We start from the raw sequence: 11,683 nt of genomic DNA, 5'->3' as shown, positions 1-11,683 counted from the left end.
TAAGTGAAGAATAATCTGGAATTATAAAGTATATCAGCTCAGGGTATGTATATATAATATGTATAAAAACAAACAAACAAGAACAAATCTGTTGCTATCGAGTCGATTCCAACTCATAGTGACCCTATAGGACAGAGTAGAACTGCCCCATAGGGTTTCCAAGGAGCGGCTGGTGGATTCGAACTGCCAAGCTTTTGGTTAGCAGCTGTAGCTCTTAACCACTGTGCCACTAGGGCTCCATATAATATGTATATATAAATAAAATTAGATGAGATTGACTCATTTATTTGACAAAGACTTACTGAACACCTCCTACATGCCTGGGAGTTGCAGCGGGATACAAAACATGGTTTTAAAAAAGATAGAAAATAAAGCAGTAAATAAATAGAATAACCACTTTATGATGCAAGATAAATTATGGTGAGGGGATAGATGATGGACAGCAGTGTAGAGGTGGGGTTCTATTTTAAATAGCTAAAATAACAGTAGTTATCTCTGGATTATTGGCAACTTTTTTTTTTATAACTTCCTATATTTTCACAAGTTTCCAAAATGAGTATTATGATTTTAGTAATAAAAATAATCAAGGTCAGTTAAAGAATCAAAAAGAGCCTTCCTATCCTGTGCTTCTGTACAGCAGGCCCACTTACTCATTTTAATCCAATCAGTCCCATACATACTGCACACCTACCATGTGCACTGCATCGGATGCTGGGAATAAAGGTAGAATCCAGTCCTTGGCCTCAAGGAGATAAAATACTACTGACAAAAAAGTGCACAATAATATGATAGGAACTGGGCTAGAGTTAAGTACCAGGTGTTGCGGAAGCATCTTGGTGGAGCCCTACCCCAGCCCGGGCAGTCAGGGAAGACTTCCTTCTGCAGGTAGTCCCAGGCCTGAGTTTTGAAGAATGATGATAGGAGTTGTTGTTGTTACGTGACATCAAGTTGATTCCGACACATAGCAACCCTATGCACAACAGAACGAAACACTGCCCAGTCCTGCACCATCCTCCAAATCATTATGTTTAAGCCCATTATTGCAGCCACTATGTCAATCCATGTCCTTGAAGGTCTTCCTCTTTTTTGCTGACCCTCTACTGAGCATGATGTCCTTCTCCAGGGACTGATCTCTCCTGATAATATGTCCAAATTATGTAAGACATAGTCTCCCTATCGTTGCTTCTAAGGAGCGTTCTGGTTGCTCTTCTTCCAAGACAGGTTTGTTCGTTCTTTTGGCAGTCCATAGTATATTCAATATTCTTCTCCAACACCACAATTCAAAGACATCAATTCTTTTGTTCTTCCTTATTCACCGTCCAGCTTTCACATGCATATGAGGTGATTGAAAATACCATGGCATGAGTCAGGCGCACCTTAGTCTTCAAGGTGACATCTTTGCTTTTCAACACTTTAAAGAGGTCTTTTGCTGCAGATTTGACCAAAGCAATGTGTCTTTTGATTTCTTGACTGCTGCTTCCATGAGTGTTGATTATGGATCCACATAAAATGAAATTCTTGACAACTTCAATCTTTTCTCCATTTGTCATGATGTTGCTTATTGGTCCAATTGTGAGGATTTTTGTTTTCTTTATGTTGAGGTGTAATCCATACTGAAGGCTGTCGTCTTTGGTCTTCATCAGTAAGGGCTTCAAGTCCTCCTTGCTTTCAGCAAGCAAGTTGTCATCTGCATAATGCAGGTTGTTAATGAATCTTTCTCCAATCCCAATGACCCATTCTTCTTCATATAGTCCAGCTTCTCAGATTATTTTCTCAGCATACAGATTGACTAAGTATGGTGAAAGGATACAACCTTGACGCACATCTTTCCTGAGTTTAAACCATGCAGTATCCCCTCGATCTGTTCAAACTACTTGCCTCTTGATCTATGTACAGGTTCTTCATGAGCACAGTTAAACGTTCTGGAATTTTCATTCTTCTCAATGTTATCCATAATTTGTTATGATCCACATAGTCAAATGCCTTTGCATAGGCAATAAAACACAGGTAAACATCCTTCTGGTATTCTGTCCTTTCAGCCATCTGTTATCAGCAATGATATCCCTGTTTCCACGTCCTCTTCTGAATCCGGCTTGAACCTATGGTACTTCCCTGTCAACATACTGCTGTAGTCGTAGTCGCTCTTGAATGATCTTCAGCAAAATTTTACCTGCATGTGATACTAATGATATTGTTTGATAATTTCCACATTTTGTTGGATCACCTTTCTTGGGAATAGGCATAAATATGAATCTCTTCCAGTCAGCTGGCCAGGTAGCTGTCTTCCAAATTTCGGCATAGATGAATGAGCACTTCTGGTGCTGCATCTGTTTGTTGAAACTTCTCAACTGGTATCCCATCAATTCCTGGAGCCTTGTTCTTCACCAATGCCTTCAATGCAGTTTGACTTCTTCCTTCAGTACCATCGGTTCCTGGGTTGAATGTCGACCAGTTCTTTTTGGTATAGTGACTCTGTGTAGTCCATCCATCTTCTTTTGATGCTTCCTGTGTCGTTTAATATTTTCCTATAGAATTCTTCAATATTGCAACTTGAGGCTTGAATTTGCTCTTCAGTTCTTTCAGCCAGAGAAATGCCAAGCATGTCCTTCCTTTTTGGTTTTCTAACTCCAGGGTTTTACACATGTCATTGTAATACTTCACTTTGTCTTCTTGAGTCACCCTTTGAAAAATCTTCTGTTCAGCTCTTTGATTTCATCGTTTCTTCCATTCACTTTAGCTACTCTACTTTCAAGAGTCTCTTCTGACATCCATTTTGGTCTTTCTTTTTTCCTGTCTTTTTAATGACCTCTTGCTTTCTTCGTGTATGATGTTCTTGATGTCATTCCACAACTCTTCTGGTCTTTGGTCATTAGTGTTCAACGTGTCAAATCTATTCTTGAGATGGTCTCTAAATTCAGGTGGGATATACTCAAAGTCGTACTTTGGCTCTTGTGGACTTGTTCTAATTTTCTTCAGTTTCAACTTGAGATAAGTAGTCTGGAGAAAAGTGTGGAATAGGAGGATGGGGAGAGAAAGAGAGGTTTTCTTCCAGGTGGGAAGTTCATGCCTTCAAGGAGCCGACAGTTTCAAATGACTGCAGTGGAGGATGTAAGGTCTGGGTGAGGGGAGGCAGGAGGAGACAGTGGGGCATCACTTCCAGAAAGGCTGGACTGGCTTGCTAAGGCAATGCAAGTGTAGCTCAAACTCAAGGAAGAGCTCTTGGTGGGATTTAAACACAGGAATGACATAATCAAATCTGTATATAAGAAAGGGCATTCTGATAGTAGTTTGAAGAAGGAGATTTGCTTTTAAGCTGATAGATTTATTTTATTTGAGTGTTTTCTAAACTTTACTGAGGTATATATTAGCATATTATTAAAGTCTCCCTTTTAAGTGTACAATTTGATCAGTTTTGGCACTTATATACATAGTCATGGAACCACAACCATAATCAAGATATAAAATATTTGCATCTCACCAAAAAGTTCAAACTTTTAGTCTATACTCTCCCCCCATTTTCATCCCTTGCAACCATTGATCTGATTTCTATTCCTATAGTCTTCTCTTTTTTAGAATTTCATATAAATAGAATTATACAGTGGAATCCTTTTGGATCTGGTGTCTTTCACTTACTAGGATGCTTTTGGGATTAAAACATGTTGTTATATCTACAGTAGTTCATTCCTTTTTATTGCTGTGTAGCATTGCATTGCATGGATGTACTATAATTTATTTGTCTATTTGCTAGTTAATGGACATTTAGGTTGTTTCCAATTTTGGGCTATTATTTAAAAAGCTGCTATGAACACTTACACACAAGTCTTTATGTGAACATTTGTTTTTGTTACTCTAAAGTGAGATTGCTGGGTTGTATGGTAACCATACATCCGTTCAACAGTTTTTATATGTCCAGTTCAATGGCAAAGGTTACATACCTCATGTTGTGTCACCAATCTCACTATCTTTACCCATTAGCTTAAACTCTCTTTCTCTTAAAGTTCTCATCTGTGCTTTAGGATTACTGTTGTCTGTTTGATCTCATATAGATATCTACTGTGTCCTATAGGGTCACTATGAGTCGGAATTGACTCGACAGCACTGGGTTTTTTTTTAGATAATTCTTTAAAAGAATGCAATGCTTAAGACAAACATTTTTTATTAATTAAGCTAAACTGTTGTTTAGCTTAAAAGTGACTGTGGGATAGTTTTGGGTTCAGGTTTAAAAATTGTTTCCAGGCAATAGATTCTGAGGCTCACCTGTTCTCAATGAATCTAGTAAGTTTGGTTTCCATGAGAATTTGAAGTTCTGTTCCATATTTTTTCTCATTTTGATCAGGATCCATCTACTGAATCCTTGATCAAAACATTCCGTAAATGTAGCTGTCTTAGGCTGGGTTCTCTAGAGAGGCAAAACCAGTAAATAGTATAAATATACACATATAGAGAGATTTATATCAAGGAAATGGCTCAAGCAGTTGTAAAGGCTGGAACGTTCCAAGTCTGCGGGTCAGGATAGAGGCTTCTCCTGATTCACGTAGCCACAGGGGCTGGAGAATCCAAGATCAGCAGGTCAGAGAGTGAGGCTGTTGTTCACAGGCTGCAAAGGTCAATGAATCCCAAGATCAGCAGGCAAGACTGCAAGTAAGCTGCTAGCTCGAGTCCCAAGAACTGGAGGTCAGATGAACAGGAGCCAGCTGCAGGATCCAGCATGACCAAAAAGCTCCCAAGCCTTGCCAGAATGCCCACTTATATTCTTTGCAGGCACACACCCAAAGAAACTCCCTTTCAACTGATTGCCTACTCACAGTAGATCCCATCATGGGGGTGACTACAACATCATACAACTGTCAAACCACTGAGAATCATGGCCCAGCCAAGTTGACACACAATCTTAACTATCAAAGTAGCCAAGCACCATCCATTTCTTCTGGTCTCATGGCAAAGGAGGTAGTAGTTCATGAACGCAGTTAGACCTACAGTCCATTTTCTTCTCAGATTCCTAGGCCTCCTTCTTTGTCTCTTGCTCCAGGCAAATAGAGATCAATTGTATCTTGGGTGGCTGCTTGCAAACTTTTAAGACCTCAGGCACTATTCAGGTAAGTATATGTTTAACTTAATAAGAAATTGCCAAACTATTTCCAAAATGGCTGTACCATTTTGCTTTCCATAAGCTATGTATGATAGTTCCAATTGCTCCATGTTCTCACTAGCACTTGAGTCTTCCTACCAGCACAAACAATTATGCAATGCCTGTCATAGTGCATAGAGCATGTAGGCATTTTCCTATGTTTTTGTCTATTTATATTTTTACAACTCTAATTTAAGCATAAAAATTCATCTAGACTCCACCCATGTATTTTTGGGATAGAGCTCCAATTTTGTTTTCTTCCAGCTGATTTAATTTTTTCAACAGTTTCTACTTAACAATCCATCCTTTCCCTCATCAATTTGTGGTGCCATTTATAGTATTTTTTTTTTTTTTTTATGTATATAGATAGCTGTCTCTGAATTCTCTGCTTTGTTCTATTGATCTATTGTCAGTTTTTGTACCAATACCACCATGTTTTAATGGTAGGGCTTTGAGCATGTCTTCTTATCTGGCAAAACTATTTCCCTTCTTAACTCTTCTTTTACAGGCCTTTTAGCAATTTATGGGCCTTTTTTCCTCCATGTATCTTTTTGTGTACTTTATCAAGTATCTGAAAAACACCCACTTGGAATTTTTACTGGGATTTCGTTGAACCTTGAAGCTCAGGCTCCAAGACCAAGTATTCAGCAATTTAGGTGAAAGCTGCATGGCTTTTCTTTAATCTAGCTTTGGCCATTTTTGCCATGCTCTATTGATCAAAGCAGTCACAAACCCTCCAAAGAGGAGGGGAAAGGCATTTTATGCCATATTTTAAATCAGATACAATATTTTTGACTGGTTATTGATGGTGTCGAGAAATGCTGTTTATTTTTGTGGGTTGATCTTATATCTAGCAAACTTGCTCAATTCTTTTATTAGTTCTAATTGTCTGTTGATTCTATTGGTTTTATGAGGGTGATGGTCGTGTCATCTGCACATGATGCTCTTTTGTCTCTTCCTGGGCTTCCGGCATTCTGGTATACAGGAACAGTCACGGTGGACATCCTTGTCTTGTTCCCGATTTTAAGAAGAAAACATTGAAGTTTTTCCCCTTAATTATGCCATTTGCTCAGATTTATTACTTTTTTAAGGAAGTTTGCTTCTCTTCCTAACTTGCTAAAACTTTGGGGTTAAACTTTATCAAATGCCACCCTCCCCAACCTGTATAAACTGATTTAATCACAAATAGTTCTATTTTTATCTGTTTAATGTAGTGAATTACATTCACCATTGAATTTCTGGGATAAACCCTATTTGATCATAATGTATTATTTTTTAATATGTTGCTGGATTGTTATTATTACATCTAGAAATTTTTATCTATGTTCTTAAGTAGAATGTGCCTATAACTTTCTTTTTTCTTATATTCCCCTAATATAGTTTTGTAATTAAGATTATACTAGCCTTATAAGTCAGTCCCTGGGTGGTGCAAATGTTTACTGCTCTTGGCTGCTAACCAAAAGGTTGGAGGTTGGAGTCTACCCAGAGGTGCCTTGGAAGAAAGGCCTGGCAATCTAGCTGAAAAATCAGCCATTGAAAACTCTATAGGGCACAGTTTTACTCTGATACAGATGAACTGTCATGAATGGGAGTCAACTTGATAACTGTCATGGATTGAATTGTGTTCTTACAAAATGTCTGTCAGCTTGGCTAGGTCATGATTCCCGGTGTTGTGTGATCGTCCACCATTTTGTCATCTGATGTGATTTTTCTATGTGTTGTAAATCCTATCTCTACGATGTTGATGAGATGGGATTTGTGTCAGTTATGTTAATGAGGCAGGACTCAATCTACAACATTAGATTGTGTCTTGAGACAAGCTCTTTTGAAATAGAAGTGAACAGAGAGACATGGGGACCTCATACCACCAAGAAAGCAGCCCTGGGGGCAAAGTGTGTCCTTTGGACCAGAGTTTCTGTGCGGAGAAGCTCCTAGACCAGGAGAAGACTAAGGACAAGGACCTTCCTCCAGAGCTGACAGAGAGAGAAAGCCTCCCCCTGGAGCTGGCGCCCTAATTCAGACTTCTGGCCTACTAGACTGTGAAGGAATAAACTTTTGTTTGTCAAAGACATCCACTTGTGGTCTTTCTGTTATAGCAGCACTAGATGACCAAGACAATGACAAATATTTTTTGGTTAGCATTGTAAAATGAACCGAGTGGTTTTCACTCTTTCTCTACATTTTTGAATGACTTGTAAAAGATAAGAATTTACTATACTTTGACTATTGGACAGAACTCACTCATAAAGCCATCTTGGCCTGAGAGTTTTAGGAAGTAAGAATGCTTAATTACCACTTAAGTTTCTCTAATATTTATTGGTCTCATTAAGTTCTCTGCTTCTTTTTATATCACCCTTATATCATTTTATAGTTTTCTAAGAATTTATCTATTTTATCTAGGTTTTAAAGTTTATTAATGTTTAGTTGTTCATAATACTCTTGATATTTTGTCTTTGCTTTGTCTAGATATTTCTCTTTTTCTATTCTATGTTTTGTTTGCATCCTCTAACCTTTTTTTCATGATTGTCTTGGTGAAGTTCTGTTTACCTTATTGACCTTTGAAGAATTCCCTTGTGGTTGTTATTCCTCTCTGTATCAGTTATCTATGGCTGCATAACAAATTACCTGTCAAATTAACAGCTTGAAACAACCAGCATTTATTATCTAACACAATTTCTGAGGGTCAGGAATCCAGGAGCAGCTTAGTTGGGTGGTTCTGGCTCAGGGTCTCTGAGAGGTTGCAGACAAAATGTTGGCCAGTCATCTGAAGGGTTGACTTGGGTTGGAGGAGCCCTTCTGAATTTAATCATGAGGCAGTCAACAGGAAGCTTTGTTTCCTCCCTGCTTGAGACCCTTTATAAGAATGCTCAAAACAGGGCAGTTGGCAGGGACAGATTACCCAATAAGCAAGGTAGTAAGATGTGGTGAAACCCACATGAAATTGTGCACTACAGATTAGTAAGTAAACACAAATAAGCCCGCGTGTACCTTGCTTACTGGTTGATCTGCCCCTGGCAGGTGGTGTCCCAGAGAGAGAGAGACAGACAGACAAAATGACCAAGATAAAAGAAACCTTCATTTACTCGCCTTTCTACAATTTTTTAATATCAGCCATTGAGACCCTCTTTGACCTGGGGCATTAAAATTTCCTCTCCTGAATCCAGTCCAGACATTGCCTCCATGAGCTGTTCTGGCCAGACTGCTGACTCAGCTTCACCACTTCTTCTTTCTGTGATCCCTCGGGGTTCCTTGTCTCCAGGAGCCACATCAAAGCCACACACCCACCGATGATACATTTATAATCCTCTACTCATCTCAACAAGGGTTCTTTCAAGTTCCAACAATACCCTGAAGACGACTGGCTCAGGTCATCTCCACTTTAACAGGCTATACAATGACTCATAGCCTTATCGCAGGCCTGACAATGAAAAGAACCACTTTTTGCTTCTTCACTAGGCATTAAGCATGTAATAGGTAGTTTGTTTTTTAGGTAGTCTGTACAGCTAGTTTCTCACCTCTGTGGCATCCATGCAAGACAGCTGTCATTTCAATTTTACAGTTAAGGAAAAATAAGGCTCAACAAAGTTAGATGGCTTGCCCAAAGCCACAAAGCCAGTTAGATGGACCTGGGATTTGGGCCTAGATTAATCTGATTTCTACTATACAGACTGCCTCTCGTAGCCACACATAATAACCCATTTGAACCAAATGTAATATAGCTGCAAATGAAGACTGATTCAGGGATCCTTAAGACAAGGTCCGACTGCAAAACAGACAGCCACCAAGTGGATCCAGGAATTTACAGTGCTTAGCACTTACCAAAGAGGTGGGAACAGGATAGCAGATTGCTGACATCATTCAGATTCAGGCCTTGTGATCTCTGAGCCAGACACTTTTATCAGCAACCCCTTAAAAAGGTGGGCAGGAGAGATAGGCCAACCTGTTCGTGAAACAACTATGAGCTTCTCTGATCTTTGGCTCAAACATTTCATCATCATTTACAGTCAGAATGACCAGACCTAGGAGACATCTATAAACCACACAAAAAATCTACCTGCTGTGCGTTTTACCAAAAAGAAGGGGGAATTTCCCAACTTATAACTGGACAACAAACTCCTTGAGGAAAAAAAAAAAGAAGTTTGGCCTATTCACCTTTGTCTCACCTATATCAAGCACAGCACCTGGCTCTTGAAAGGCTCTCACTAAACACTTGTTGGGTTAATTGAATGAAATGCCTGGTTCTGAAAGTTCCAAAAATCATGTTCACCTTGAAAGAACGAGGATTTGTAATAACCGAGACATTTCAAAGAAATGATGCATCAGCTTTGAAGATAGTAGTATGAAGGTAATCCTCCAGTTATTTATTTATTTTTGGAAGTAGACATTGAAAAGAACATGTCCTTGTCTCAGTTTCAGATCCAAAAGATTTGTGTAATCATCATATCATCAATGCTCCTCATTTGACAGAAAGCAAACAGAAGCCAGGGTGGTCAGTGACATGTCCAAGGTCATACATATCCGGGCTTGATTATGCCTTTAGGGAACATGAAGGTTCCAGTGCATCTGCTTCAAAGCCATTCCCAATGCTTTATAACCTCAGCTTATCCAGTTTAGTTTAGTTTAAACATTCATCCAGTGAGATAATTCCTAACTTCAGAGCTGCCCCTGAGGTGCCTCCGAGAAACTCCAGGGCTCCACAGAACACAGTTTAAAAGCTACTGACTTAGATAAGCTATTGTTCGTTATTTAAACTTTTAGAGTGTTCGAGCAAAAAATGTCTTTTAATTCCCTGAAAACTAGCTCTTCTAATTGGCAGCATTTGTTCTTCCCTTCCTTTCCTGATGAATAAACGCATTAGTGAAAGAATACGCTGTGTCCTTTTGTGCTGTTATTCATTGGAATTAACATGTGTGTGGGCAGAGCTTAAAATGGTGAGACCTAGACACAGATCCTTCCCTGGATGCGGGTCTGAATTCCAACTGTTCCAAAGCATGCAGTGATGGCAAAAATGGTTCACTTTAGGCTCGAATCACTGACTGCAGGAAATAATGCTAAGAAACCTCTTTGTCTCTGTATTGGTAAGGCAACAACGGAGACTGTCGGGGGACAGCCCCAGCAAGGCAAGACACTCACTGTGTGCCTGGCAGATAATCCGAAGAACTGACACATAGCCCTTTCCAGATTCATACGTTCAGGGAAACTTACTGACATACGGGCAAGCAGCTGCTCTCCAGTGGCGGCCAGCTGGAGTATTTTCCGCAACCACCTAGCAAGAGACCCAAGCTCATATACCATTCCAGCTGGGACCAAGGCTCATTGTTTTCTCCCACGTCCTTGGGCAGTCGGTGTTCCCAGGGGCTTCATGTCCAGGCTCAGAGGTTTTCCTTCTTGTTGATAAGGCATTCCTCAGCCTTGGCTGCTGGCCCAGTCATGCCCCTCCCGTCCTTGTACCTTAGCCAGAGTCCATCCTGAATTCATCTCCAGCATGCTTCGGGGAAGGGCAAAGCTGATTCCATGAGGGAGGGGAAGCATATAGCTGAATAGCATTACCCTACAGAGACTCTAGAGAAGGAAGCCAGAGACATCTCACTTTAAGCCAGTGCTTTTTAAGCCTCTTTAAAACTCTAAAATGTCTTGTAATAACAATTACCATTTATTGGGTACTTACCATGTGCTTAAGAACTTACAAAATTGAATGAGGCAGGTACCATCATTATTCCCATTTTACTGATGAAGAAACTGAGGCTTAGCATTTGAGATTCTTAACTGCAACTAAACAAATGACTCTGGCTAAATTAAGCAAGAAAAATAAAAGGATATTGGAGGGAGAGAGAGAGAGAGGCCTTTTGGAGCATCCTGGTGGATAGCATCAAGGGGAGCTAGGAGAGGGCAGTTGATATTTTCTCAATTATTGTTATGTATAAAGTAAAAATTATGTATAAAGTTAAAATTCTGGCTCTGGAGCCAGGCTGCTGAAGTTAGAATCCTGGCTGTACCTCTTACTCTTTGTGATCCTGAACACCGGCCTCTCAGTTTCCTCATCTGTAAAGTGGGAATAATAATAGAACTTACCTCAAAGGATTGTTATATTTAAGGTATTAAGCTCAGTGCCCCATTTTTTGTAAGAACTCAGTACAGTAACCATTGTTACCTATTACTCAAAGTGCTATGCAAATATGTTTTCAAGCCCCCCCCCACCATACCTTTCACACTAATTACTGTCTTCAAATTTCACCTATGAATTCTAACTGTATTAATTGGTTTTGTGTCACCACTAGGGGCAACTTTGGCCAGTGATCCTCCAATCCCTGATGGATCCAGGTGGAGATGCAGGAAGAGTATCCCACCAGGGAAAATAGACCTAATTGTCTCAGTCTTTCAAAAGACAGCAGAAAACCACCCCCCTGACACAATAACAAGCTTTCAGAAGCCAGGTGTTTGGGGAAGAAACCATAAAGGACTGGCCTGGGTTGTTTATATAGATCTTGTGTGACTGGAGAGCGGAGTAGTAAACTGAATCTCAGAGAGAAACAAAGTACACACAGGGAAGCAGGG

This window comes from Elephas maximus, chromosome 24 (assembly GCF_024166365.1).
Source record: "Elephas maximus indicus isolate mEleMax1 chromosome 24, mEleMax1 primary haplotype, whole genome shotgun sequence".
Taxonomy (NCBI): Eukaryota; Metazoa; Chordata; class Mammalia; order Proboscidea; family Elephantidae; genus Elephas; species Elephas maximus.
Note: the sequence above shows the minus strand (reverse complement) of the source record.